Source organism: Medicago truncatula, chromosome 3 (genome assembly GCF_003473485.1).
Source record: "Medicago truncatula cultivar Jemalong A17 chromosome 3, MtrunA17r5.0-ANR, whole genome shotgun sequence".
NCBI lineage: Eukaryota > Viridiplantae > Streptophyta > Magnoliopsida > Fabales > Fabaceae > Medicago > Medicago truncatula.
In genome coordinates this window covers 38715171-38722904 of record NC_053044.1, presented here as the reverse complement: position 1 = coordinate 38722904, position 7734 = coordinate 38715171, and the positions used below count along the sequence as shown (strand labels likewise).

General features: G+C 34.0%; 1 pseudogene; it reads right to left on the bottom strand.

The window, feature by feature from the left end:
• Nucleotides 1-2092: 2092 nt before the first annotated feature.
• On the bottom strand, nt 2093-5468 carry LOC25489545 (probable alpha,alpha-trehalose-phosphate synthase [UDP-forming] 9; annotated as a pseudogene).
• Nucleotides 5469-7734: the final 2266 nt, after the last annotated feature.

Below are 7734 nucleotides of genomic sequence, written 5' to 3'. Positions count from 1 at the left end.
CTTCATTAAAATTTAGAAAAATTGCTTAAATACTTTTTGATTAAAATCTAAACAGCAATAAGTTCGACTCAAATTCAATATCTGCTACAAATGATCTCAAAACTCATAAATCTTTACAGTATCATGTACATAAAAAAATGTAATCAAATTTACAGTAACACGAACCACATTATAGATAGATGCAACATTCTACAAAAGCATAGCAGACTGCTTTTCAAACATTCATAATTTGGGGTAAATTATATTGGTATGAATCATTTATAGAGTACAAAGAGAGAGCAATGGTATGCCATCATTAAATGAGACATTAAAAAGATATATGAAAGTGTATTTGCAACTTGCAAGTAAACTTTCAATATGATCCAAAAACTCTTTGGCTTGCTTAGATCCAAAATTATGTCATACCATTGCTCTCTATTTGAACTCTATATATGATTCATATCAATATAATCTACCCCAAACTATGAATGTGTTGTTGTCATCATGAATGAAAGGCAGCCTACTATGCTTTGGCCGAATGCTACATCTATAATGTATGACTTTTTCTTGGGTTGTTATTGGGAACAACATTTTTTAGCTAGATCTGGTTTTCTGGGATAATAAGGATCACTAAAAGAAAAGTTGTTGGGGGATATTGGCGTTGGCTTGAATTTCAGAAGCTGCACATAAAGCACTATGTTTCTTCTGTATATAAAGGGTGGAAATCAGGGTTTCAAAATTTAGGCTATGTTTGGATTGATGGATTGTAATGGAATGGAGTGGTATAGAATGGTACGAGGTTATGTTCCATTGTTTAGATTTCTAAAAATTGGATGGAATGGTATGGAACATGATGGAATCCATTCCATTCCATACCACCATCTTTCTCTATTTTTCATTCCCCCCAATTTGGGAGGTATGCAATGGAATAGAACCACTTAATTCTATTATTACTCTTTTATCCCTATTTTATTACTTCATCACTGTACTGATTATTGAGATCTGCTTCTGCTTAGTGTTATGCTGTGCTCGTATTTCTTCTTTTTCAGTTTTTATGTTTGTTGTCTTACAATCTCATTGATTATACCATTTCAACCAATTTTATTAAATTCGATTTTTTTGTTCATGAACCTTTGAGCATTATCAATTATATGAATTGGGACAAATGAATGTTTTTCCCCTTTCCCAGCATTAGATCAGTGGATTACTGAAACAATCTCATACTAACAAATACAATGATCTAGTTTATTAAATACGATATTAAAATTGTTAAAGGGATAAAAAAAAATTACAAGGCTTTCCTTTGCTTGCCATCATGTTTTTTTAATCTTAAATTGATTATTTCCATTAAAATGACATGTTTTAATATTATATAATAGTCTTTTTATAAGGGTAAAATTGGAATAAAAAAATTATAACTCATTCCATTCCGTCAATTTTCCAAACAATGGAATGAGAATTCTATTCCGCTCCATCGTAATATACCCAAACAAAGGAGTGAACTCTCTATTCCATTCCGTTCCGCTCCACTCCATTCCATTACGTTCCATTCCGCTCCATTCCGTTATGTTCCATTAATATGGGAGGGAGTGGAGCGGCTTTGGGGGGAAATGAAAATTTTAGCTTTTAAAAGTTAAATTCAAGTCAAATTTCAAATAGGATAGTTTTAATTTTTTATAAGGTATTGGTCAACCTAAATAAAAAAAAAAACCACCTTAAATTTCAATAGAATAAAAATAAAAAAATAAAATATGGTGACAGTGGCTTAGTGGTCCCTCATTTCCCAAACTGAAAATGTTCTTTACAAGGAGAAAAGGGTAAAACTACTTATAATTTTGAGATTCTGAATAACATTCATCCATAAGTGAGTTCAATAGAATACTTAGATACAAAATCTAAGGTATAGTTAAAGCCAACAAGAACCACCGGTGTTTAGCGCAAGTGATTGGCGCATAGACCGTGTAAATGCTTAGTTTTGAACCATGTCTCCAAAATAAAAACTAAAAAGAGATCAGTCTTATGAAACCATGTCTGGTATTAGTCCATCAAATAAAAAAGAAAAAGAAACCATGTTTGACATTTTTCTAGCAGAAAACAAAAAACAACAATCAAAACCATAACCAATGTGTCTCCATCCTATGATGTTGTCAAGACTCCTAAAATGATGAAAACTTCAAATAACATTCTCACAACACACTTCCAGAAGGTGTGTCGGTAGAAAATCTCGTTCTAGACTCTGCTGCAGCAGCAGCAAGACCTGCAAGTAACATCATCACTTCCTTACTATCATCCAAGTAGTAACTAGCTTTGCTTGGTTTCTGCCCAACAGTACATGCAAAAATTTCTGGTGATGAAGATGAGGTTGAAGCATAAGATTTGTTTAATATGCTCTCAAACATGTCCTCGTCAGATTTATCATCCCCAATGCCCAGAACAAAATCTGGTGATTTGCTGCTCATTGTTAGTATCGACAGAACTTCGTCTACAACTGATCCTTTAGTATTCCCCTGGAATGTTAATTAACCAATATTAGCATTTGAGAACAACTAGTAGCAATGAAACTCATGTAAAAATGTAGATACTAAAAACTTTCGCGGGGACCAAAATTATAAGATGTTATGTGTTGAGGTTTTAATTTTTGGACCAGTCGCAATATTGCCGTTGTGGCAATGTCTGCAACCACATCAGACCACAATTGTGGTGTGAAATCACAAAAATACCGCATTGCAGACCCTAACATTGAGGGTGCAACGGCTGCATCAGACTACACCGTACTATGTAGTGCTCATAAATTATTTTCTATCTTCCTTTTCCTTTATATCATATATCATAGATTTAGAGGGTACTGTAAAGGATTAGAGACATTAAAAAGGGATTGAGGTTTTATAATGAAATGGATTTGGAATATTTGAGAGAAAATAAGCGATATTTGAATTATAAGATAAGTAATAAATTATACTATTTGATGCTAATAAAAAATAAAACTACACCACAACGACTGCAATACACATCGCAATAACCACAATTGCAGTACCTGCAACCGCGACAGGAGCTGCAATTTCAAACACTGTCTATTTAGATTATAGATTTGAGAGATGGAGAGGATAGGTAGGTATGTACCTGTAGCTTGACCTCAACAATATGCTTCCCCTTTTTAACAACAACAGGCATATTGGCAAGCTTACTTCTTAGATCGTCCAGCATTTTATTGGCTTGCTGTGATCCAAAATAAGGTTCAGCATCATGGTAATTCCATACCAATGCACTGTCTTTTTGCTCTATAAATGAGTAATCTGTTTCATCAGTATATGATCGCATCACTTTTTCAGTGTCGCTTTTCCAAGCATAATCTTCGCAGCCATAATTCGTTTTCCAATCTGATTCTCCGCCCCACCTGTACAAAATAATAAATAAAACTGTCATCAGAAAAGTAACAAGACAAGTGTTATATTCTACAAAGAAGAAACTCTAGTAGAGGGGAATATTCATTTTGTTTATTCTTCTTCATGAGGGGAATATTTTAGTGTGGTTGAAATTATAATTGACATACCGTTTATGATAAACAGTTGAATTGCAAATAACCAACAATCAAAACACTAACCTTATATAGCCACCATGCTCAGCTGCTATACCAAGATTCTCAAACTGATAATCAAAATTTATCAATGAAGGTCTCCCTCGACCACTGACAATAAACACAGTGTTATTAACATCACTGCAGAGTTTGTTTAGCACAGATACGACCTCAGGACCAGGGGATGCAACAATGGAATCATGACGTACAATTGTACCATCATAGTCTAAAAATATTGCCCTGCATTTTGTCCTTTTATATGCAGAAACAACATAGTTTCTGGACAGCTTCTTGAAATTCGGAGACAGGGACAAAACTCTGAACTCCAGGCCAAATCTGAAACCCCAGCAAAGTTTCTTACCATGATCCTTACACGAGAAAACTAGGCCTTGCTCAAAATGTTTGGCCCAGTAAAGAACATCATGAGAACTAACATATTGGTAGTTCTTCTCATGCCAACGCTGTTTCTCTTCATTGGGCATTGTGATAGCCAACTTTAACGCTTCAACAACAGCATTTATATCCCAATCATTCACCCTGATTGCCCCACTAAGAGAGGAAGAGCAACCTACAAAATCAGAAACAACAATTGAACTTATCCGAGGGGAGTTGGAAGGAATATCTAATGTTGTGTCCATTTTAGAACACCCCTGCCTGCACGCAATGTACTCATATGGAACCAAATTCATACCATCCTGCTCTGCATTCACAATACAACATTCGGCCAAAGCGTAGTAAGTCGCCTTCTCATCGAAAGGAACATAACCTTCAATGATGACAACAGGTTTATAACCTAGAAAACCAAACCTTTCATTTATTCGATTGGAAATCGTGTATGCTTGCTCCTTTGCTTTCTCAACATACCAACCATCACTCCTTGGAGGATTTATAATTTGGACTAATACCAACTTGCCCTGTAGTGTTGGGTACCGTATAAAGAGTTGTACAAAGGCTAATAACTTCAAGATCACGCCTTTGAACATGTCCAATTCATCGAAACCAATAATAAGTTTTTGCCCCTTAATTTGTTTGGAGACTTCTCTAACTTTGTCAGAATCAGAAAGATGATTTAAAGTGGATTCAATGCGACCCATATGAATCCCAGCAGGCAATATTTTAATGAATATCGTACGTCCAAAATATTCAATCCAAACTTGACCCCTTTTGGATTCATATTCCAAGCCAAGAATTCGACTGCAGACAGACAGAAAATGGCAAGCATAATCAAATGTTTGAAATCCTATTATGTCTGCATTAAGCATTGATTTTAAGATTTCTGTTCCTACAGGTATTTCTATACAAATTTTGGAGGATGGAAACGAACTATGGAGGAAAAATCCTAGCCTGACATAACAACACCGCTTCCGTAGAAATGTTGGAAGAACCATAAGATGATAGTCGTGAATCCATACATAATCATCTTTTGGGTTAAGAACTTCCATAATTTTATTGGCAAATATCTTGTTAGCAGAAACATAAGCCTGCCAAAGTGACCCATCGAAGCCATTGCAGTAACTATGATAAATAGGAAACATGTAATGAAATAGAGGCCACAAATAGTTCTTGCAGAATCCGTCATAAAACTTTTTCTGGATTTCTGAAGGAATAAAAGTAGGGAAGCAATTGAATTCCTCCAACAACTGGGAAACATTCTCTTGCTCACTTTCATCAACATCAACCTTCAGAGATCCCACGTAAACAACATCAATATCAGAAGAGAGACCATCCTTTAACTGCCTAAAAATTGAATCTTCATCATAACTAAGCACCATCTACCAGTAATGTCATCCTTTGTAGAATTTAGAGGAAGATAATTTGCTATGATTATCATCTTCCGATGTATTCCTTCTGGCGAGAAAGCACTTGAATCATGATCATTGCTCTGCCTATGACGGAAATTGATATTATCCTCAGAAACTAAGGCTCCGTTTGGATAAACAGCTTATATAGATGCTTATAGCATTAGGGCTTATAACATTAGAGCTTACATCATAAGCTCTTATACTTGATAAGCTATTTATGTTTGACTATGTATACAAAAAAGTACTTACATAAATTGAAGTGTTTGGATGCGACATTACATAAACAGTTATCGAAATTTTAAATATTTTTAATTTAACAAAAAAATTAAAGAATCGAACCACAATATCAAGATTTTTTTTGATAAAATTAATCAAGATGTAAAAAACAATATTATAATATATTAATTATAATTACATATATAGTATAATCAATATTCGTCCTTAAAAAAATATCAATATTCATATAAGATAAAATTAACACTAGATAAGTATATAGTTACGTAACAAAAAAAGATTCATATAGGAAAAAAATATTAAAATTCAGTTTCATTTTGTTACGTAACAAAAAAATAATAAAAATTTTCCTTCAAAAAAAAAAAAGTCTTAGTTACGTGTGTTAATTTAGTAAGATAGGTATATAGCAACTTTGTTACTCATGCACTGCCAAAGATAACTAACGTTCTAATTAAAATATATGTTTTGAAAAATGGTTCCAGAGAGAATCGAAGGAGGTTACATAAATTCATAAGCTCCTTGTTAGGCTGGAGGGTAAGCTGAAAATTTAGGCTTATTAAAATATGGCATAAGCAGCTTATGAAACTATGATAAGCTGATTTTATTTATTTACCCAAACACCTTTAAAAAGGCTTATGGAAATAGATAAGCCCACATAAGCTCAAAATAGGCCAATCCAAACAGGGCCTAAGTCTACCAGATTAATGAATGATTCTTTCCACTATTTTACTCAACTTCGCAGTTTCTAAAGATATTTAGGAGTGGAGTATAACTTGGAATCAGCGTCCACAACTAGTAAGATGTAGAATAAACAACGCAAATAAAGACGAGGACCTGTGGGAATAGAAGAGAAAGTGTCATTATAACTATATATGATATAATACAGCAATATAATAGGACACAGGTGTATAACATAAGCCTGTTACTGATTGTAGGAATTAACAGTCCAGCAGGAGACAGTCCTTAAATGCTACAAAGATAATTTTATATGCACGTATTAACAAACATCATGTCGCCAACCTCATTTAGCGGGATAACGCATGTTTGTGGTTGTTGTTGTTATACTAATAAACAACTGCACAAAATGGCACTAGTATATAAAAGTACTGTGATAATCTATAATGCACCATGCTAGAAGCTTAAAAATACAATAACACATTCTTCAAAACAAAAACAGTAATTAGAAATCATTAAATTTAGTGAAAGGAATCCCAAACCATAAGTTAATAACGAGAAAACATCAGCTTGGTACCAACTAGAGGAAACAAGTTGTGTAACTATCAAGTTAAAGAATGAGAAAACGGTTTTAGATGGCCTGCAGTCACAATCACACACGTTCATGTAGTCAAAACATGGGTGACCGTTGGATCAAGATCGGAAGTGCAGAAAGCAAACCGATTTTAATTTTTTTAAAAGATCTAAAATACCGAGTTAAGGACTTGCAACTGGTGTCATCTCTAACTTATTAGTTGGAGTGGCTTTAGTAGATACACGTCGGCAGTCTTATCTTGCAATCTTGCAATTAGAGCATTATACACCTTTGTCGTTCTGCCGAAAATCGAGTAGGCCCTATCATTGATTCTATGACAAAATAAAAAAAAATATGATCTTTCTGATGATAAAATTTCTTACAAAACCTACCTCCTAATATTCAAAATCAAACAAATTGGATTCTCTCAATTGAAAGAAGGAAAAAATCACAGATATAACAACCAAAGGTTTAGTGGATCCAATACTACATTTCAAAATCAATACCATAATCACCAAACAAAACACAAAATTATTAAAGGTTTAAATGCATTGAAGAAAAGCAGCACATGTTTACCTAAATAACTCAGCCAAAGACGAATCTCACAAATATCTCTTCAAATTTGCTCTTTGAATCACCCTATTCTTGCGGTTCTGCTGCAGGTCTGTTTGGGGCTGCTGGTGTGTTTTAGTGGGTTAGCAGTGGTTTTTTGGTGCCTTTTTTCTTGTGGGTTTAGGTTCCGCATATATACGGAATGTATTTTGGTTTGGTGTTTAGCATATATTCGGCACCTTGAAATTGCTTTCCTCTTACCTTGCTCGGTGCTTCTTATGCCAGCTTGTGTTAATAATATTGGCTGTTTCAAGAAAAAAAAAGAAAAAAGAATCACCCTATTC